Genomic DNA, 23362 nt, shown 5'->3' with positions numbered 1-23362 from the left:
AAATAAATGTAGTTTTGACTAAGAAATTCCCCTACTAGTCATATCCATAACATATCAGTGAAAATAAGCAAAGTACCCAATTACATAAAAATAGATATAACAGCACTTTTTATATGAACAAAGAACTAGAAATAATATTAGATGACTATCAATTAGGGAATGTCTATATAAATTTTTGTATATGAATGTAATGGATTATTAATTTGCTTTAATAAATGAAAAATTTGTGAACATAGAGAAGCTAGTAAAAATTTTTATTATTTGACACAGAGGAAAAGATGGCTGTAACTAATGGCCAACAGGAGGAATACAGAGAGGCTTGGAGAGACTTACATCAACTGATGCTAAGTGAAATGAGCAGAACAAGGAGATCATTATACACTTCAACAATGATACTGTATGAGGATGTATTCTGATGGAAGTGGATATCTTCAACATAGAGAAGAGCTAATCCAATTCCAATTGATCAATGATGCACATAATCAGCTACATCCAGAAAAGGAACACTGGGAAATGAGTATAAACTGTGAGCACTGTTTTGTTTTGTTTTGTTCTGTTTTTCTTCCCAGATTATTTTTAGCTTCCAAATACAATCCTTCCTTTGCAACAACAACAACAAAATTCAGGTCTGCACACATATATTGTACCTAGGATATACTATAAGATATTTAATATGTATAGGAATGCCTGCCATCTAGGGGAGGGGGTGGAGGGACGGAGGGGAAAATTTTGGAACAGAAGGGAGTACAAGGGATAATGTTGTAAAAAAAATTTACCTATGAATATGTACTGTCAAAGAAAATGTTATAATTATAAAAATTGATTTTAAAAAATCAATATTAAACAAGCTTTTTGTTCCAGAATGAGTGATTGACTTTCAATTTCAAAAAATTCAAAAATAATTTCAGAGCTGAACAAGATTGCCTATCTCTTTTTTATGTTCTCATATTCTACTAAAAAAAAAAACATACTTTTCAAACAATCTAAATTTCAAACAATTATTTAGATTTGTTTGTTACAATTTTTTACAATTGTTGAAATTTTTGTAAGCTTAGAATGGACTTACTTTTATTGCTTTTTTAAACTTGAAGGAAGTTGGATATTTTTCTGACACTAAATGAAAGATTAATTTTAAACTAAAATCAAGTAGAAGTTTTAGCTCCAATGAAAAACATGTGAACATCTTCAAAATATGTGAACATAACTATTTTGATAAGATGATTTTGACTTTAAATTATAGCATCTGTAATATCTTTTATAAGGATTATTTTAATTAAGGATACTTTTCAATAAATTAGTTTTAAAAGCTTAATTTTATTTTATCATATATGTGTGATATAGCCTTAATTCTAAATATTATTTCTGAAAAATACCTTGTACTGTGTGGAGGTAAAAGAAAGGAGATAAATAAAAAAGAAAAATACTAGTTTGTCTAGTTACTGAAATTTATTACAGCCTTAGTTAAAGCTAGTCATGATGTATTTAAAATATTTTTTTCTTTCTCCTTAAACCAGTTCATTTCTGAATATATCTTCCCCTTTTCCTTAATGAATGTATCTTGCCAACTTTAGAACCATATAAAAAAAAGAATGGTTATAATGAAAAAAGCTACCTAATTGATCCCTTTCAATTGTGTAACAATTCACTATTTTTTGACTAAGCTTGAAGTACGTTGTCTGTTTTTTTTTTTTTTTTGTTGTTGTTGTTTTAAATCAAGAACTAGAGTTCCTGGTTATTGTATTTGGAAGAAACTGACAAAAAAAATTCTTGTTAATCAGTCCACATTTCCCTTATTCAGATTTGGTTATCATCTTCCACAGCCTATTGATTCCATCTTATAGTACTAACTTTTTGTCTTTGTACTTTTTTTCTTAAATATGTGTGTGAACCCTGCAACACAGAAAAATTTAATTTCAGTTTTAAATATTTTGCTTCATTCTTTCATTCAATAACTAATTAGCAAGTGCCTACTTTGTTTCATTTTTTGTCAATATGGAATATATTTCTTAAATGATCTAACTTGTAACCTGAAATGCTATCTTTTGCAAGATAACTCAAAAAGAAATTGGCATTTACCAATAGAGTTATACTACACATCACTGAAAAATATACATATTTCACATTACTATTTGCTATGCCAATTTCATCTCACCTAAGATGAAAATTTAAACTTTCAGTGTTTTTTTTCCTTTGTTTGCAAAAAATTTACTCAATTTCTGTCCTGAAAAGCCTATGTCTCTATTTCACTTCCCATATTGTCATTTGTGCTCAAGAGGGAACAGGATGTTCTCAACATTGCATTTTGTGTTTTGCCCTTGTTATATGAAATTTTGCCAAGTAATGTGATATAACGGACAGCATTTTAACCCTGAAACCAGGAATACTCAAGTCCAAGTTGTGCCTTTGACTCCTACTATATATTGAAACATGGGCAAGTTATTGCATATTTTTCTGTCTTAAGATCCATATCTCCAAAAGGTGGATAATAACACCCAATAATGACCATTACATAAGGTTGTTGTGAGGCACAAATAAGATAATTGTATCAAAGACTTTGAAAACCTTTAAAGTGTTATGTTAATGTCAGATATTATTAATAAGAATGTTGGGTTGAGGTCCCTTCAAGATTTCCTTTCTGATTCCCCAATCCCCATGGCTGACCTTTGATTTACAATGGGTTTTCCCCATCCCAGACCAGATCTGAACTAACTTGAGTTTTTCCCAACACCCACAGTTTAAATCCATTGAATTCTATTCAACATTGACCCTGGCTGAAAGCCTGCCAAGAGCCTGGGACTCCACCCACAAGCCCCCTTTAGGTATAAAAAGAGCCAAACTGGAGCTCTCTTTTTGCAGGAGTCCCTCCCCCCAAACATGGTATCCTTCCAGCCATATAAGGGTTCCTGCCCACCCAGTGACCACCTTTGGCCCTGGTGTCTTTCTACCTTTAACTTTACTTCCAAATCCCTACAATAAACCTTTTTATCAATGTAGGTTTTCGGGCCTGTAAATTCTTTTTACAGGGGACTCTATACCATCACAAGACTATCTTTAAAAAACTTTTGTACAAATAAAACTAATGCAGGAAGGATTAGAAGGGAAGCAATAAACTGGGAAAACATTTTTACAACTAAAGGTTGTAAAGCATGGGCTAGCTCCCTGGAGGCTAACGACCAGATCCTTGATCGTTAGGGGGAGAAGTGAAGGAGGCAGGCAAGCTGCCACTTGGATTGCCAAAGATATATTCTGGATTCTGGAGTCCAGAATTTCCAGCCTCTCTTCTCCTTGTCCTTCTGCCAAGTGCCTCTCATTTTATGGGAGAATTCACCCCATTCACATTTACAGTTAAAACTACTAATTCTGTATTTCCTGCCATCTTATTAACCCCAAATTATACTTTTTTCTTTCCTTTTTCTCTTTCTCTCCTCCCCAGTATTTTACTTATTAGCACTACTTGTTTCAAGCAGTCCTCACCCTTTAGAACCTTCCCCCTTTCTTATACTTTTCCTCTAATATTTCTATTTTCCCTTCTATTTAGCCTACCCACTCCTTTTTCTCCTTTCCATTCCCACTTTTCTAGAAGGTGAGAGATGTTTTTAAATGGAACCAAATATATCTAATATTCTTTCTTTGAGCCAAATCTGATGAGAGTAATATTCACACAATATTCATAATCCTCCCAGTTACATTCATAATTCTCTCAATTACAATGTTTTCTTTGCCTTTTCCTGAGATGCAATTTCCCTTATTTTACCTCTACTTTCCCCTTTTTTCTCATACAATGTTCTTTTAACTTTTTTACATTATAACAGTAAAAATACTCATAACAGAAACACAGTTATCAGGAGGTTTGTTTTTTTTTTTACCTTTTTATGATTTTCTTGAATTCTGTATTTTTTTTTTTTTTTTTTTTTAGCTCTGGTCTTTTCATTAAAAATCTTTTATCAAAAATAAATGGAATTTACCAGTTTCTTTTATATCCATCTTCTTCCCTGAAAGAAAATGCTCAGTTTAGCAGTGTAATTTATTCTTGGCTGCATTCCAAGGATGCCTTTTAGAATATCAGATTCCAGGTCCTTCTATCCCTTAAAGTGGAAGCTGCTAGGTCCTGAATAATCCTTATCGTGACTCCTTGGTATTTGAATTGTTTCTTTTTGGCTGCTTGTAATATTTTTTCCTTGGTTAGATAGTTCTGAAATTTAGCCATGGTATTCCTTGGGGTTTTATTTTTGGGGTCTCTTTCAGTAGGTATCCAGTGAATTCTTTCAATGCTCATTTTACCTTCTGATTTTTTAAAACTGTTATTTATTTATTTTTGTTGAGGCAGTTGGGGTGAAGTGACTTGCCAGGGTCACATAGCTAGGAAGTCATAAATTTTCAAGATCAAATCTGAACTCAAGTCTTCTTATCTTCTTTTCTTTGGGTCTGGAGCTGGTGCTATATCTCCTGTGCCATGTAGCTGCCCTTTACCTTCTGATTCTATGATAACCAGATAGTTCTCTTTTGATGATTTCCTGAAACATAGTGTCTAGGCTCTTTTTTTCATCATGCATTTCAGGAAGTCCAATAATCCTTAGATGCTCTCTCCAAATCTATTTTCCAGATTGGTTGTTTTCCCAAATAGGCATTTTACATTTTTTTCTATTTTTTCATTTTTTTGGTTTTGCTTGCCTGATTCTTGTTGTCTCATTAAATCATTCATTTCCATTGTTCAGTTCTGAATTTTAATGAATTATTTTCTTCCTTTACTTTTTAAAACTTTTTGTACTTGTTCAATTGAATTTTTGAATGAATTGTTTTGTTCTATGGAATTTTTTTCCATTTCACTTATTCTGTTTTTTTAAGGATTTATTTTCTTCTTCTGTTTCACTATTTCTTTTTTTTTTTTTTTTAAGGAGTAATTTTCTTTTTCTGTTTCACAAATTCTGTTTTTTTGGGAGTTGCTTTCTTTTCCATTTTATCAAATCTATCTTTTAATGAGTTATATGCCTTTTCTATATGCTCTTGTAAAGTTTTCATTTCCTTTTCCCATTTTTCTTCTAGCTCTCTTTTAAGATCCTTTTGAATTTCTTCTAGGAGAGCCTTGTGTGATGGGGACCAGGTTATATCACCTTTGGGGACTTTATCTAGAGACAATCTGCCTTTAATCTCCTCAGACCTCATGGAGTCCACACTGCCCCAGTACTCTGCACTATCTGCGCTGGCGCTTGTGCTCAGCTGCTTGTGCTGGCTACTCCCTTTTTTTTTCCAATTGAAACATCTTTTCTGCCAATCCTCAAAATTATTTTCTGCTGATAATTTGTTGCACTCCCAATATTTGTGGGTTCTGCTGGTCCAGAGCTAATTCAGAGGCTGGATTTGCTAATTAGTCTGAGAGCTATAAGAGAAGATTAGAAAGAAATATGTGTTGTCTCCACCATCTTGACTCTGGCCACAGATGTCCTCCTCTCCCATTTTTCAATAAGGTGAAAGAAGTTTCTCTGTAAACCAAATATTTCTAATATTTTCTCTTTGAGCCAAATCTTATGAGAATAAAATTCACACAATGTTCATCCTCCTCCCTTCTTTCCCTCAAATATAATAGGTTTCTTTTATATCTTTATGAGATGTAATTTCCCTCTTTTTACCTCCACTTTTCCCTTTTTCTAGTACCATCCTCTTTCCACCTCTAATTCCTTTTTTTATATTTTACCAGTAAAATGAAATTATACATGCACTCTCTATGTATACCCATAACAGAAATAGAGTTCTCAAATGATCTTTTTTTTAACCTTTTTATGCTTATCTTGAGTCTTATATTTGGAGGTCAAATTTTTTTGTTTAGTTCTGGTCTTTTCATCAAAAATAAATGGAATCCACTTGTGTTGGAATACAAAGGAGAGTTATTTGAATAGATGGGAGCCACCTGATAGTGGCTGCTGGAAATCCAACAGATTTGATCTCCTCTTGTGAGAGGATGATACAAGGAGACTGAGAAGCAGTTGCTGTTCTCTGACCTGTCTGACTGAGAGGCAGTTGCATTGTCTGGCCTCTTTCCTCTTCCCTCAGCCTCCAATTTATCTCATTCCCAGTCTGTAACACCTGTGTCAGCAAAGGCTGTTTTGAAACTCCTTTAGATGTTATGATCCACAGCTGTGGAAATTCTCAGATAACTGACCTGTCCTTTAACAACCCTGTTTTTTGTTTTTTACTGTTATTTCACCTTTACAGCGTGGTCCGCAAACTGAGGGATGAAAGCAGCACTATCACTCTGGATGATTTTAGCAGGTGTTGATCAAGACAAATTTTCCAATGGAGAAGAGGATTGTAGTCAGAACAGGCATTTAACTCTCTCATCAGTCTCCTGGCTTGGCCCTTTGATGTATTGGCCCATTTAATTATTCTGACTAAAAAAAGTCTTACTGGGGCTCTTCTTCCTTAACTCTAGAAGGACCCTTCTTATGAACAGCTCTAGTTCTTGTAATTCTTATCCCATGTTCAGGCACTGTTGGAATACACAGAAGAGCTGTTAAAATGCATAGAAGCCACCTAACAGTGGCTACTGGAGATTCAACCCAGTATAGATCTCCTCTTGTGAGAGGATGATACAACGAGACTGAGAAGCAGTTGCTATTCTCTGACTTCTCTAACTGAAAGGCAGTTGCATTGTCTGACCTCCATTTCCCTCAGCCTTCAATTTATCTCATTCCCAGTCTGCAACACCTGTGTCAACAAAGGCTGCCTTGCAACTCCTTTAGATGTTATAATCCACAGTTGTGGAAGCTCTCAGAGAATTGACCTGTCCCTTAACATACCTGTTTCATTGAATGCTCATATTCTTTCCTGAAAGAAAATGCTAAATTTAGCAGGGCAGTTTATTTTTGGCTGCATTTCAAGTTCTTTTCCCTTTCAGATTATCAGATTTCAGGCCCTTTGATCTTTTAAAGTGGAAGCTACTGGGGGCGGAGCCAAGATGGCGGAGAAGATACACACGACTCTGTGAGCGCCCTTCTTCCCTCACTACCAATTAGATAAATTCAGCCTCAAAAATAGCACTGCACTGATAGAAACCACAAGGAATGGAAGCATGACTTACCAGCTGAAGAGAATCTGGAGTTTCAACAGGAAAGGTCAGTTCCCAGGGGAGGAAGAAGAAAGGCCAGCACAGACGGTTGGGTGCTGGCACGCTGCACCGATCGCACCAGGGAGGGCTCTGGGATCAGAGAAGCCACTGAGATAGAAGAATCTGGCACAGGCTGTTAGCTCTTCTCTGCTTATAAAACAGCAGTTCAGAAGAAAAATCAAGCCACTTTAAAATTTAAAGCCAGAGACTGGAACTTCCCTGATCCTGAGGGTGACTCAGCAGATCTCAGCACTGTGATTGTGGCCGACTTAAGCTGTCCAGGTTGTCATCTGGGGATAGTTAAGAGATTGAAAAGCGGGCAGACACAGCCCAAGGTAACACATAGTGCCTTGTTCAGCTGGAGGCTGTGGAACTCAGCCCCGGGAAGTCCCAGAGAAGCAGAACCTTTGAACTAGGGACCGCGGTTTCAGGGCAGACACTTCCAGTTTGAGTGCAGGGGCTTTTCACGTCATCTGCTGCTGACATCCACGCCCCACCGGGACCCATAGGCTGGGCTTTGTGTCGCCTTTACTGTTCATTCTTAAACCTCAGGAAAGCCGCTAGGACACAGCGTCCTCAAAGCACTTCAGTGCTAATCACCTCTGAGGCACTTCCAGGGAGGGGGTGGGGAACTCTCTCTCAGAGCTCTCTCTTAGCTCAGGCACAGGAGCTGCTGCATCCATCCTGTCTGAGAGGAAGTGGTAAAGAAATAAATAAATGATTTCCCACCCCAGAGACAGACCCCAAAAGATTTTTTAAGTATGAGTAAAAAGCAAAAAAGAACCACTGATTCCTTCTACACAGAGAAAGAGCAGGTATCCAACCCAGAGGAAGTTAACAGCAGAGAGTCAGCAGATAACAGCCTAAAGGGGAATGATACCTGCCCCCATCACATAACTCTCTCCTAGAAGATACTATTAAAAAATTAAGAGAGTTTGAAGAAAAATGGGGAAAGGAAAGGGAAGCTATGAAATTGGAGTTGGAAAAAATAAAGAATTCACAGGAGATTCAGGGAAACAAAATTTGTGAATTAGAAAAGGTTAAAAAAATCACAGGAAAGTAGGATTTCTGAACTGGAAAAGACAAAAAAGTCTCAAGAAAATAGGATTTCAGAATTGGAAAAAGAAAATAATTCTCAAAAAAAAATTAGGGAAATGGAAAAAAATTCAATAGAGCAAAATAATTCATTTAAAAAAGAAATTGGGCATTTACAAAAAGAACTAAAAACTGTGAATGAAAAAAAAACTCCTTAAAATTCAGGATGGAACAAATAGAAATGAATGATTCATTGAGAACCCAAGAATCAGTCAAACAAAACAAAACAAAACAAAAAAAAAAATGAAAAGCTGGAGAATAACATCAAATACTTACTGGGAAAATCTATAGACCTGGAAAATAGATCTAGGAGAGATAATCTGTGGATCATTGGACTTCCTGAAAACTATGACCAAAAAAGAGCCTAGATTCTATTTTACATGAAATTTTCAAAGAGAACTGTCCAGAGATAATAGAAACAGAAGGGAAAGTAGATGTTGAAAGAATTCATCGAACTCCTTCTGAAATAGACCCTAAAAAAAGAACACCATGCAATATTGTGGCTAAGCTGCAGAATTACCACACAAAAAAGAAAATCTTGCAAGCAGCTAGGAAAAAACAATTTAAATACCAAGGTGCCACAAGAAGAGTCACACAAGATCTGGTTGCCTCCACATTAAAAGATAGAAAGGACTGGAACCTGATATTCCAAAAGGCAAAAGATCAAGGATTGCAACCAAGAATAAAATACCCAGCTAAGTTTAGCATCTTTTTGCATGGAAGAAGATGGTCATTCAATGAAATAGAGGAATTCCATATGTTTCTAAGAAAAAAAACAGACTTAAACAAAAAATTTGATCTACATCCACAAGACTGAAGAGAAACAAAAAACGTACACAGAACCCTTGAGAACTGTATCTCTCTTGTGGGTGTATAGAAAGTACTCATGGATAATTTGATCTTATTAATATAAAAGAAAAAAAAGGGGGCTGTAGTAAAGGGAAGGGGGTAGTATCAGAAAAATGGGAGGGAGTGATAAAAAGAGGGAAACTGCATCCCAGGAAGAGGCATAGAAAATACACCATATCTGAGGGAATTTAGAGAGGGGGAGAAACATTGTGTGAATCTTACTCTCATCAGAAGAGGCTCAAAGAGTAAATAACTGACATATCTGTTTTTCAGAGAATTCTCTCTCACCTCATTAAAAGGGGGGAGAGGAAAAGGGAAAAGGAAAAGGAGAATGAGGGAAGGGACTTGGAGGGAGGGGAGAGGGATACTAAAAAAAAGGGAGGGCTGTACATCACAAGTGGGGTCTATAAATTAAATATCGGGGAAGGGATTCAGGGGCGTCAAGGGAAAAAGCATAATCTGGGGATAATACGATGGCAGGAAATACAGAATTAGTAATTTTAACTGTAAATGTGAATGGGAAGAACGCTCCCATCAAACGGACCCAGATAGCAGACTGGATCAAAAATCAGAACCCTACAATATGTTGTTTACAGGAAACACACTTAAAGCAGGGAGATACATGCAGAGTAAAGGTAAAAGGTTGGAGCAGAATCTATTATGCTTCAGATAAAGCCAAAAAAGCATCCTTATCTCAGATCAAGCAAAAGCAGAAGTTGATCTAGTTAAAAGAGATAAGGAAGGAAACTATATCCTGCTGAAAAGTAGCATAAATAATGAAGCCATATCAAAACTAAACATATATGCACCAAGTGGTATAGCATCTAACTTTCTAAAGGAAAAGTTAAGAGAATTGAAAGAAGAAATAGACAGTAAAACTATAATAGTGGAAGATCTCAACCTTGCACTCTCAGATTTAGACAAATCAAACCACAAAACAAATAAGAAAGAAATTTAAAAAGTAAATAGAACTTTAGAAAAACTAGGTATGATAGACCTTTGGAGAAAACTGAATGGCAATAGAAAGGAATAGACTTTCTTCTCAGCAGTTCATGGATCCTATACAAAAATTGACCATATATTAGGACATAAAGATCTCAAAATTAAATGTAGGAAGACAGAAATAATAAATGCCTTCTTCTCAGATCACAATGCAATAAAAGCTACATTCAGTAAGAAGTTAGGGGCAAATAGATAAAAAAGTAATTGGAAACTGAATAATCTCATCTTAAAGAATAACTGGGTGATACAGCAAATTATAGAAACAATTAATAATTTCACCCAAGATAATGACAATGATGAGACATCATACCAAAATCTGTGGGATACAGCTAAAGTGGTAATAAGGGGAAATTTTATATCTTCAGAGGCTTATTTGAAGAAAATAGAGAAAGAGAAGATTAACGAATTGGGCCTGCAACTTAAAAAGCTAGAAAAAGACCAAATTAAAACCTCCAACCAAAAATTAAATTGGAAATACAAAAATTAAAAGGAGAAATCAATAATACTGAAAGTAAAAAAACTATTGAATTAATAAATAAAACCAAGAGTTGGTTTTATGAAAAAGCTAATAAAATAGACAAACCTTTGGCAAATCTGATCAGAAAAAAGAAAGAGGAAAATCAAATTGTTAGACTTACAAATGAGGAGGGGGATCTTTCCACCAATGAAGAGGAAATTAGAGAAATAATGAGTTACTTTGCGCAACTTTATGCCAATAAATTTGATAACTTAAGTGAAATGGAGGACTTCCTCCAAAAATATAGGCTTCCTCGATAAACAGAGGAGGAGATAAATTTCTTAAATAGTCCCATTTCAGAAAAAGAAATAGAACAAGCTATTAATCAACTCCCCAGGAAAAAATCCCCAGGACCAGATGGATTTACATGTGAATTCTACCAAACATTTAAAGAACAATTAGCCCCAATGCTATATAAACTATTCAAAAAAATAGGGGATGAAGGAGTCCTACCAAACTCCTTTTATGACACAGACATGGTACTGATACCTAAACCAGGTCGATCGAAAATTGAGAAAGAAAATTATAGACCAATTTCCTTAATGAATATCGATGCTAAAATCTTAAATAAGATATTAGCAAAAAGACTGAAGAAAATCATCCCCAGGATAATACACTATGATCAAGTAGGATTTATACCAGGAATGCAGGGCTGGTTTAATATTAGGAAAACTATTAGTATAATTGACCATATTAATAATCAAATTAATAAAAACCATATGATCATCTCAATAGATGCAGAAAAAGCATTTGACAAAATCCAACATCCATTCCTCCTAAAAACTCTTGAGAGTATAGGAATAAATTGACTATTCCTTAGAATAATCAGGAGCATATATTTAAGACCGTCAGTAAGCATAATATGCAAGAGAAATAAACTGCAACCTTTCCCAGTAAGATCAGGAGTGAAAAACAAGGTTGCCCACTATCACCATTAGTATTCAATATAGTACTAGAAACGCTAACCTGGGCAATAAGAGCCAAGAAAGAGATTCAAGGAATTAGAGTAGGAAATGAGGAAATCAAACTATCACTCTTTGCAGATGACATGATGGTATACTTAGAGAACCCCAAAGACTCTGCTAAAAAGCTATTAGAAATAATTCAGAATTTTAGCAAAGTGGCAGGATACAAAAATAGATCCACATAAATCCTCAGCATTTTTATATATCACCAACAAAATGCAACAGCAAGAGATACAAAGAGAAATTCCATTCCAAACAAATGTTGAGAGTATAAAGTATTTGGGAATCCATCTACCAAAGAATAGTCAGGAATTATATGAGAAAAATTACAAAACACTTGCCACAAAAATAAAGTCAGATTTAAATAATTGGAAAGTCATTCAGTGCTCTTGGATAGGCCGAGCGAATATAATAAAGATGACAATACTCCCCAAAATAATCTATTTATTTAGAGCTATACCAATCAGACTCCCAAGAAACTATTTTAATGACCTAGAAAAAATAACAACAAAATTCATATGGAAGAATAAAAGGTCAAGAATTGCAAGGGAACTAATGAAAAAAAAAGTCAGATGAAGGTGGTCTAAGTGTACCTGACCTAAAGCTATATTATATAGCAGCAGTCACCAAAAACCATTTGGTATTGGCTAAGAAATAGACCGGTTGATCAGTGGAACAGATTAGATACAAAGGACAAAAAAGGGTACATCTATAGCAATCTAATCTTTGACAAACCCAAAGATACCAACATTAGGGATAAAAATTCATTATTTGGAAAAAACTGTTGGGAAAAACTGGAAATTAGTATGGCAGAAATTAGATATGGATCCACACTTAACACCCTATACCAAGATAAGATCAAAATGGGTCCATGACTTAGGCATAAAGAATGAGATAATAAATAGATTAGAGGAACAGAGGATAGTCTACCTCTCAGACCTGTGGAGGAGGAAGGAATTTATGACCAGAGGAGAACTAGAGATCATTATTGATCACAAAATAGAAGATTTTGATTACATCAAACTAAAAAGTTTCTGTACAAACAATACTAATGCAAACAAGATTAGAAGGGAAGCAACAAATTGGGAAAATAATTTTAAAAGTAAAGGTTCTAACAAAGGTCTCATTTCCAAAATATATAGAGAACTGACCCTAATTTATAAGAAATCAAACCATTCTCCAATTGATAAATGGTCAAAGGATATGAACAGACAATTCTCAGATGATGAAATTGAAACCATTTTCATTCATATGAAAGAGTGTTCCAAATCACTATTGATCAGAGAACTGCAAATTAAGACAACTCTGAGATACCACTATACACCTGTCATATTGGCTAAGATGTCAGGAACAAATAATGATGAATGTTGGCGAGGATGTGCCAAAACTGGGACACTGATCCATTGTTGGTGGAGTTGTGAAAGAATCCAGCCATTCTGGAGAGCAATTTGGAACTATGCCCAAAAAGTTGTCAAACTGTGCATACCCTTTGACCCAGCATTGCTGTTATTGGGCTTATATCCCAAGGAAATACTAAAGAAGGGAAAGGGACCTGTATGTGCCAAAATGTTTGTGGCAGCTCTTTTTGTTGTAGCTAGAAACTGGAAGTTGAATGGATGCCCATCAATTGGAGAATGGTTGGGTAAATTATGGTATATGAAGATTATGGAATACTATTGCTCTGTAAGAAATGACCAGCAGGAGGAATACAGAGAGGGTTGGAGAGACTTACATCAACTGATGCTGAGTGAAATGAATAGAACCAAAAGATCGCTGTACACTTCAATGTTGTATGAATGATGTATTCTGATGGAAGAGGGATATCTTCAACATAAAGAAGATCCAACTCACTTCCAGTTGATCAATAATGGACAGAAATAACTACACCCAGAGAAGGAACACTGGGAAGTGAATGTAAATTGTTAGCACTACTGTCTATCTACCAAGGTTACTTATACCTTCGGAATCTAATACTTAATGTGCAACAAGAAAATGGTATTTACACACATATATCTAGGTTTTATTGTAACACATGTAAAATGTATGGGATTGCCTGTCATTGGGGGGAGGGAAGGGAGGGAGGGGGGATAATTTGGAAAAATGAATACAAGGGATAATATTATAAAAAAATTACTCATGCATATATACTGTGAAAAAAAATTCTAAATAAAAAAATAATAAAATAGAGTAGAAGCTACTAGATCCTGGGTAATCTTTATTGTGGCTCCTTGGTATTTCATTTTTTTTTCCTGGCTGTTTGTAATATTTTCTTTGGTCTTATAGATCTGAAATTTAGCCACAATATTGCTTGGAGGTATAATTTTGGGGTCTCAGGAAGAGTTGGGTGAATTGTTTCAATGGCTAATTTTTACCTTCTGATTCTATGACATCAGGGCAGTTCTCTTTGATGATTTCCTGAAACAATAGTGTGTTAGTCTCTTTTTCTCATCATGGTTTTCATGTAAGTCCAATAAATCTTAGATTGTCTTCTCCTAGTTCTATTTTCCAGGTCAGTTGTTTTCCCAAGTAGGTATTTTACATTTTTTTTCTATTTTTTTCATTTTTTGGTTTTGCTTGACTGATTCTTGATGTCTCATCAAGTCATTCATTTCCATTTTGTTCTGTTCTGATTTTTAGTTGAATAATTTTCTTTTACTTACTTTTTTTCTTTTCTTTTTTTTTTTTTTTTGTATTTTCTAATTGAGTTTTTATGTTAGTCATGTCAAATTTTACCAAATTCTGTTTTTTAAGGAGTTATTTTCCCCCCTTCTACAAATTCTGTTTGTTTTCTTTTTTTTTTTTTTGAGGGGGAGCTATTTACAATTTCCATTTCACAAATTCTGTTTTTCAGGGAGTTGTTTTGTTTTTTCCATTTTGTCAAATCTACTTGGGTCTGTATAGCATGAACTGGCATCCATAGTGTGCCTACTTGTATCTGGCCACTTCCCTCTGTGGCTGCCTGAAAGAGATCTTTTCTGGAGATTTTCAAAATTATCTTCTGCTGGTATTTTGTTTCACTCTCAGTATTCTTGGATTCTATTGGTCCAGAGCTAATTCAGAAGCTGAATTTGCTAATTATTGAGGGTATAGGAGAAGACCAGAAAAAAGCATATATCTTCTCTGCCATCTTGGCTCTGCTCCAGTAGCACCACTGCCTTTTATGGTACTGAAGCATAGAAGATTGACAACTTTTATGTCATTCATTTCAGTTGTCATGAAACATTGACAGAGTTAAAGCTTTGTGCTAAAGAATTTTTGATTTCTCTCTAACTTCTTGTACTTTGCTTTCAGATTCTTTGAATATGTATTCAACTTGTAGGCTGCCTGCTCAATAGCTGCTGCTTGCTTGCTCCTCAATTAAAGTGACCTAATCTAGATAAAGCTGAAGTGATGCATCTTTCAGGTTTAGGTCTATAGGGCCCACTTATTTTTACTGTAATATCTTTCATTTCTAGATACTTCAGGTTGGCCAGTTTGTTCATATTTTACAGAAGTTTATAGTCTTTATTGGTAGCTGTCATCTTACTGTCAGGCGTGTGGCCATCTTGGAGAGCATGTGCTGGCACAACTCTGTGATGTATGACTCAGCAAGCTCAGCCATCTCCACCACTGCATCTTCTAGGCAAAGAAAGGGAGGAAGAAGAGAGGGTGGAGGGAAAGATGAGAATGGGAAAGGGGAAAGGGAAGGGGAAGGAGAAAGGAGAGGGGGGAGGAGGGAGAGGAGAAGTGAAGCAAGAAGACTGAAAGATGATTTCTTTTCTTAATCTGTTCTCCAGATCAGTTGTCTTTCTTATGGGATGTTTCATATTTTCTTCTATTTTCTTTTCCAATCTTCATATTTTATTTCTTTGCATTGCACAACATCACTAGATTTCTCTCATTCAACTGTAATTCAAGGAGTCTTTTTTCTTTCTTAATATTCTTGATCTCTTTTTCCCACTGGTTGACTTTCTTTTCATCGTTTTCTTGTTTTTCTTGGATTGTTCTTATTTTTAAAAAAATGCTTCACTCTCATTTGATTTTTAATGTTCTTATGAATTCTTCTATAAATTCTTTTTGGGTAAATGACCATTTGACATTATTCTTTGGGGTAGAAGCAGCTCTTTTTTTGGCTACTTTAAAGACAAACTGCACTCTTCTTTCTTCCCACAATATCATTTTATAATTGGGTTATTTCTCTTCTGTCTTCTCATTTAAGAAAAAATAATAGCAGATTGTTATTTTAATTACCTCAAGTCCTAAGGTATGAGTTATGATGGCTCTGGCCTCAGGTCCACCTTCAGTTCTCCCCTCTGACCTGGAACTGAAACCAAATATTTCACCCTTATGCCAATGTCTATAGCATATTTGTCCTACTGCTTCTGCATTCATCTAGTGTGATGAGTTACCCACTCACCCAGGGTTATATATTGGTATCAGAGTTGGGTCTCTTATTTACAGAAGTTCCCTCAATTTTTTTGTGCTTAGGCATCCTGTTTCCTACACTGTCTGGGAGGTGAAAACTCCTATATTTGGGGATAAGACTACTAAAGACTTACATCTTCCTGTTTCAGGGGAGCCAGTGGAGGTGTTTGCACTTCATATGGGTCAAATATCTATCCTACTTCTCTGGTTGTTTCAGTAGTACCGGTCAATTCTTGTTCATTTTTTACCACTCTACATTCACTCCAAGGCACATTTTTCTTGATTCTGGGGAAAATCTTGGAGCTTAGAATTTTCTGACCTACTCTTCCATGGTCCCAGAATCCTCTCCCAATAGATTTATTTTAACAGAAAGTCATTACTAAAAATTAAAAAAAAAAGTCTTCTCCAAAATGTTGCTTATTAAATAAATAATACCTATAGTTATTGATACATAAAGCATAGCTTATTTTAGGATAATGAATAATTTAAATACTTAAGATAAATTCTTTGATTAAATTATTCTAAGAAAAATAAATTGTTTTTTTTCTTTTTCTTTCCCTGAAAGGCATTTTTTTTTTAGTCCCCATGGAAATGTTTTTCTATTTAATAATTGTAGAGAGCCAGAACTCTGGAGAAGTATACTTGAAACAAGGTGTTAACTCAGAAGAACTAATGAGACAATCATTATCTACTTTACATATATACTTAGTTGTAAAGGGCTAAAATTTTGAATAGGTGCAAGGAAGAGAAAAGTGTGGTGATTCTGGACTCTAGAATCAAGGAAGGGTCCTTGACAAAACTCCTGGTAGTTTTGTCCATCTCCTTCACTTCTCCCCCTAAAGACAAAGGGCTTTTGCTTATCCTGACTCTGGTTGATCCTGAGACATCCAGGGAGCTAGCTTGGACTTTACACTTCATACTTAGCATGGTGATGTAATGGTTCTCTAAGTTCACACATAATCAGTATGCTGTAATGATGTAATTACAATAAGGTATATGAGCCAACAAGGACTGGAAGAAAGACATCCCATCTCCCACCATTCTAGTTGCTCTCCTGCCTTCATCATTCTTCCACTAAGATCAAGGCTCATCTGAAGGTCCCCCAGAAAGCTAGCCTAGCCCCAGGCAAAGGAGACAGACTGTGAAGGAACTAATAAACACTTTATTCCTAATTATTCCTGAGTATCCTTGTGGTGATTATTTTGCTGAAACCAAAGACCCATTCCAAGGATCATCTCTAGCCTAGACATTACAAATAATATTTAAATTTATTTTTCAATTACATGTCAAAATTATTTTTGAGGTTTTTTTTTTTTTTTTTTTTTTCCTGAGGCAATTGGGGTTAAGTGACTTGCGGAGGGATACACAGTTAAGTGCCTGAGACCAGATTTCAACTCAAGTTCTCCTCCTGAATTAAGGGTTGTTACTCTGTCCACTGCATCACCTAGCTGCCCCTTAATATTCATTTAAAAAAAAAAAAAATTTGAGTTCTGATTTTTTCTTCTTTCTTCCCTGCCTTCCCTCCCCTCTTCTAAAAATGGTAAGGAATTTGATATAGGTCACACATCTACTGTCATGTAAATCATATTTCCATATAAAGCCAAAATTGTGAAAGAAAAAATAGAAAGGGAAAAAAATGAAAAAGATTAAAATTAAAAAAAAAAAACATATTTTTATCTACATTGAATTCATTAGTTGTTACCTGGATGTGGATAGCATTTTACTTTATATGTATTTGGACTTGTCTTTGTTGCTGAGAAGAAGAGTCATTAATAGTTAAAAAATCATACAATGTTGCTGATAATGTACATAATATTTGCCTAGTTCTTTTCATTTCACTTTGTATCAGTTTGTACAAGTTTTTTCCAGGCTTTTTTCTGAAATCATCCTATTCATCATTTCTTACTGCATTTTTATGCAGTAAGTATTCAATTACTTTCATATGCCACACCTTATTCAGTTATACCTCAATTTCCAATATTTTGCCACTACAGAAAAGGCTGATATAAATATTTTTTTTTTCACATGTAGTTCCCTTTCCCTTTTTAATGATCTTTTCAAGATATAGATGTATTGGGGATCAAAGTATATGCATAGTTTGGTTAGAGTTTGGGAATAGTTCCAAATTGCTCTCTAGAATGGTTGGGTCAATTCATTACTACACTAACAATGTATTAGTGTCCTAATTTTCCTCACATCTTCTCCAACATTAGATGTGAGGTGGTATCTCATAATTGTTTTAATTTACATTTCTCTAATAAGAAGGGACTTAGAACATATACATATACATGATTTTTATTTCATTATCAAAAAATTGCCTGTTCATATCTTTCCACCATTTAGAAATTGAGGAATAGCTTGTTTTCTTAAAAAAAAGTTGATTCCATTCTTTATATATTCAAGAAAAGAGGTCTTTATCAGAGACACTTGTTATAAAGATTGTTTGCTTGCTTTTGTCTCTCCTTCTAATCTTGGTTGCATTGTTTTAGTTTGTACCAAATTATTTTAATTTAATATAATCTAAATTTTCTATTTTGTAATTTGTAATGTTCTCTATCTCTTATTAGATTGTGAAATCAATCTTTTCCACAGATCGGGGAGATAGATTATTCCTTGCTCTTCTATTTGCTTATGATGTCATCCTTTATGTCTAAGTCATGCACCCATTTTGACTTTTCTTGGTATTTTATATGAAAAGTTGCTCTATTCTCAGTTTATTCTCAGTTTTTTCAGTTTTCCTAGCAATTTTTGTCAAGTAGTGAATTATTGTTGAGGTTCTTTGGATCTGCTGAACATTAGGTTACTATTGTCATTGAGTACTGTACCTTATGTACCTAAGCTATTCCACTGATCTATAACTCTAATTTTTTAGCCACTACAAAATACTTTTGCTGATTACTGCATTATTAATAAAGTGTTAAATCTGGTATTGTTAGGCCACCTTTCTTTATATATAGTTTCCATTTATTCCTTTCATATTATTGACCTTTTGTTCTCCCAGATGAATTTTGTTTTTTGTTTTTTAGAGCTCTATAATAATTTTTGGTACTAAATTGTATGGCACTAGTTTGTAGTTGTCATTTTTATCTTATTGTCTCAGTCAAGTTATGGGCAATTGGGATTTTTACAATTGCTGAGATCTGACTTTATTTGTGTGACATGTTTTGTAATTGTGTTCTTATAGATGCTAGGTTTATGTTGGCAGCAAACTCTAAGTATTTTATATTGTTTACAGTTAAATTAAATTGAATTTCTCTTTTTATTTCTCACTATTGGGATGCATTAATTGCATAAAGAAATGATGTTGAAATTTCAATTGCTTTTTTTATTGCTATAGTCAATGTAGTATGTTGAATAATGGTGATGATGGCACCATTGCTTTACCTCAATCTTATTGAGAAAGTTTCTAGTGTACTTTTATTATAAATAATACTTACTGATGATTTTAGATAGATACTGCTTAACATTTTAAGGAATGCTCCCTTTATTCCTATGATCACTAGTGTTTTTAATAGGAATGGGTGTTTTATTTACTAAAAAGCTTCTTCAGCATCTATTGAGATATTTAAATGACTTTGTAATTTTTTATAATAGCTTTTTATTTTTCCATGTATATTAAAATATATTTTTCAACATTCACCCTTGCAAAATCTTGCATTTCATATTTTCCTGTATTCCTCCATCCTCTCCTAGATAGCTAGTAAGTTAGATTAAATAGGTTAAACATATGTAGTTTTTCTAAAGATATTTCAACATTTATCATGCTCGTCAAGAAAACTCAGAACAAATAAAAAAATGAGAGAAAAAGAGAAAAAAAAGCAAGCAAGTAAACAACAACAGAAAGATGAAAGTATTATATTTTCATCTACATTCAGTCCCCATAGTCCTCTGGATGTAGATGGCTCTCTCTATTTGAAGTTTATTGGAATTGGACTGAATCACTTCTGTGTTGAAAAGAATCAAGTTCATCACAGTTAATCATTGCATGATCTCGTTGTTGCTGTGTACAATGTTCTTTGGTACCAGTCACTTCATTGAGAATATTGTTATTAACATGATCAATTACACTGTTAATTTTCCTAATATCGAACCAATATTTCATTTGTGGTATAAATCTGACCTGGTCCAAGTTTATACATTTTGTGATATTACAAGGCTATGTAAATCTTGCTAGTATTTGATTAAAAAAAGTTTTATATCAATATTAATTAAAGAAATTGCTCTGTAATTTTCTTTCTTTGTTTTATCTCTTCCAGGTTTAGGTATCAGCACAATATTTATGTCATAAAAAGTACATTAGGATTTCTTTGCCTATTTTTTCAAATAGTTTATATAGTATTTAGCATTAATTATTTCTTAGATGTTTGGTCAAATTCACTTGTTAACTAATCAGGCTGAGGAGATTTTTTTATTTTTTATATTCTTTTTTTAAATTAAAGTTTTTCTTATTTTTAAAACATATGCATGGATAATTTTTCAACATTAATCTTTACAAAACTTTATGTTCCAATTTCCCCACCCCTTTTCCCACCCCCTTCCCTAAAAGGCAAGTAATCCAATATTAAATAGGTAGAAATATATGCTAAATCCAATATTTGCATACATATCTATCATTATCTTGCTGCACAAGAAAAAAACAAATCAAATAGAAAAAATTGAGAAAGAAAATAAAATATAAGCAAACAACTACAAAAAAGTGAAAATGTTATGTTGTAAATCACACTCGGTTCCTACATTCCTCTCTGGTGTACATGGCTCTCTTCATCACAAGATAATTGGAACTTGTCTGAATCATCTTATTGTTGAAGAGATCCATGCCCATCAGAACTGATCATTACATAATCTTGTTATTGCCCTGTACAATGATCTTCTTGTTCTGCTCATTTCACTTAGCATCAGTTCATGTAAGTCTCTCCAAGCCTTTCTGTATTCATCCTTGTAAGGGTCCTTTAAATGGGTGGGGCATAGTGCAACAGGAAGTTTGAGTGGCCCAGAAGTAATTTCTGTGGCTAGAAACTGCCCTGTAGGTGGGATCCTGGCCATATTGAGATATCTTCTTATAGGGAGAAAGCTCCTTCATTGATTGGCTGTGTGTGTGACCTCACAGACCCTTTTTTTTTTTTTTTTTTTTAATTATAGCTTTTTACAAGCACAAGATATATGCATGGGCAATTTATCAGCATTGACAATTGCAAAACCTTTTGTTCTAACTTCTCCCCTCTTTCTCCCCACCCCTTCCCCCAGATGGCAGATTGACCAATACATGTTAAATATTTTAAAGTATAAGTTAAATACAATACATATATATACACACACATGTCCATTATTATTTTGCTGTACAAAAAGAATCAGACTTTGAAATAGTGTACAATTAGCCTGTGAAGGAAATAAAAAGTGCAGGTGGACAAAAACAGAGGGATTGGCACAGACCATTTTTAAGCCCACTGCAAGCAGCAGGTCACTCTTTTTATCCTAGGGTAGCTGACCTGAGTGTATGGATAGCCAAGAGAGATAAGGAGCTTGATAGTGAGTGAACAAGTGGGGCTTCAGACCAGGTATTCTCTAGGGAGTTATCAAGTCAGGGAATTATGTTAACATGTATAATAAAGGCTTTAAGTTTGCACATGTCTGTTCTTAAGTGAATTATCATTAATAAAACTACGATTAAGATATCATAGCCAGAGATTTCTGAAGGCCTCAGAGGAGGCAAACTAGGCAGAATTAGTTGATACTGCAAAGGTCAGTGACCAGAGATACCCTGACACCTCGGGAATTAGGAGAGACTGGCAATGTGAAATATGTAATGCTAGAGCTTTCACAGATGAAGTGATTGCTCAGGGCTAAGTAATGAAACAATATTTTACACATCTTGCTGATTGTTTCTTACAGAACAATAATATTCGGTAACATTCATATAAATAGCTCATTCAACCATTTTCCAAATAATGGGTACTGTTTCCATTTCTTGCAATTAGAAAAAGGGCTGCCACAAACATTTTTGCACATGTGGGTCCCTTTCCCTCCTTAAGATCTCTTTAGAATATAAACATGCTGGATCAAAGTGTATGCATAATTTGATAACTCCTTGGGCATAGTTCCAAATTGCTCTCCAGAATGGTTGGAGCACTTCACAACTCCACCAACAACAAGTTAGTGTTCCAATTTTCCTGCATCCCCTCCATCATTCATCATTATATTTTCCTGTTATCTTAGCCATTCTGAGAGGTGTGTAGTGGTATCTCAGAATTGTCATAATTTGCATTTCTCTGATCAATAGTGTTTTAGAGCACATTTTGTATGACTAGAAATGGTTCTGTTCATATCCTTTGACCATTTATCAATTGGAAAATCACTTCAATTCTTATAAATTTGAGATCTCTATATATTTTAAAAATGAAGCCTTTACTAAAACCCTTAAATGTAAAACTGATTTCTTAGTTTATTGCTACTCTTCTAGTCTTACCTGCATTAGTTTTGTTTGTACACACTTTTTAACTTAATATCATCAAAAATATCTATTTGGTGTTCAATAATGAGTTCCAGTTCTTATTTGGTCACAAATTCATTTTTTCCCCACAGATCTGAGAGGTAAAGTATCTTTTGTTCTTTAAATTTGCTAATAATATCACTTTTTATGTCTAAATCATGAATCCATTTCAACCTTTCTTAGTATATGGTGCTAGGTATGGGTCAGTACCTAGTGTCTGCAGTTTTCAATTTTCCCAGCAGTTTTTGTTAAATAGTGAGTTCTTATCCCAAAAGCTGGGGTCTTTGGGTTTGTCAAACACTAGATTACGATAGTTATTGACTATTTTGTTCTGTGATCCTAACCTGTTCCATTGATCAACTACTCTATTTCTTAGCCAATACCAAATAGTTTGATGTCTGCTGCTTTATCATATAGTTTAGGTATGCCACAACTAGGCTTTCTTCATTGGCATCTTTTTTTTACTAATACCCTTGGAATTCTTGACCTTTTGTTCTTCTAGATGAATTTCTTGATCTCTAAAATAATTTCTTGAGAGTTTGATTGGCATGGCACTAAATAAGTAGATTAGTTTAGTTAGTATTGACATTTTTATTATATTTGATTTGCCTAAGCAGGAGCACTTGATATTTTTTTCCAGCTGATTAGATCTGAATTTATTTGTGTGTAAAATCTTTTGTAGTTGTATTCATATAGTTCCTGACTTTGCTTGGTAGATAAACTCCAAGATATTTGATTATTATCTACAGTTATTTTAAATGAAATTACTCTTTGTATCTCTTGCTGCTGGACTTTGTTGGTAATATATAAAAAATGCTGATAATTTATGTGGATTTATTTTATATCCCACAACTTTGCTAAAGTTGTAAATTATTTCTAATAGATTTTTAGTTGATTCCCTAGGATTCTCTAAGAGTACCATCTTATCATCTGCAAAGAGT

The 23362-nt window shown here is 34.3% G+C and overlaps 1 pseudogene; it reads right to left on the bottom strand.

The window, feature by feature from the left end:
* Positions 1-14761: 14761 nt before the first annotated feature.
* LOC141550626 (biogenesis of lysosome-related organelles complex 1 subunit 2-like) lies at positions 14762-15086 on the bottom strand (annotated as a pseudogene).
* Positions 15087-23362: the final 8276 nt, after the last annotated feature.

This window comes from Sminthopsis crassicaudata, chromosome 1 (genome assembly GCF_048593235.1).
Source record: "Sminthopsis crassicaudata isolate SCR6 chromosome 1, ASM4859323v1, whole genome shotgun sequence".
NCBI classification, from domain to species: domain Eukaryota; kingdom Metazoa; phylum Chordata; class Mammalia; order Dasyuromorphia; family Dasyuridae; genus Sminthopsis; species Sminthopsis crassicaudata.
Note: the sequence above shows the minus strand (reverse complement) of the source record. Positions and strands in the feature narration are given on the sequence as shown.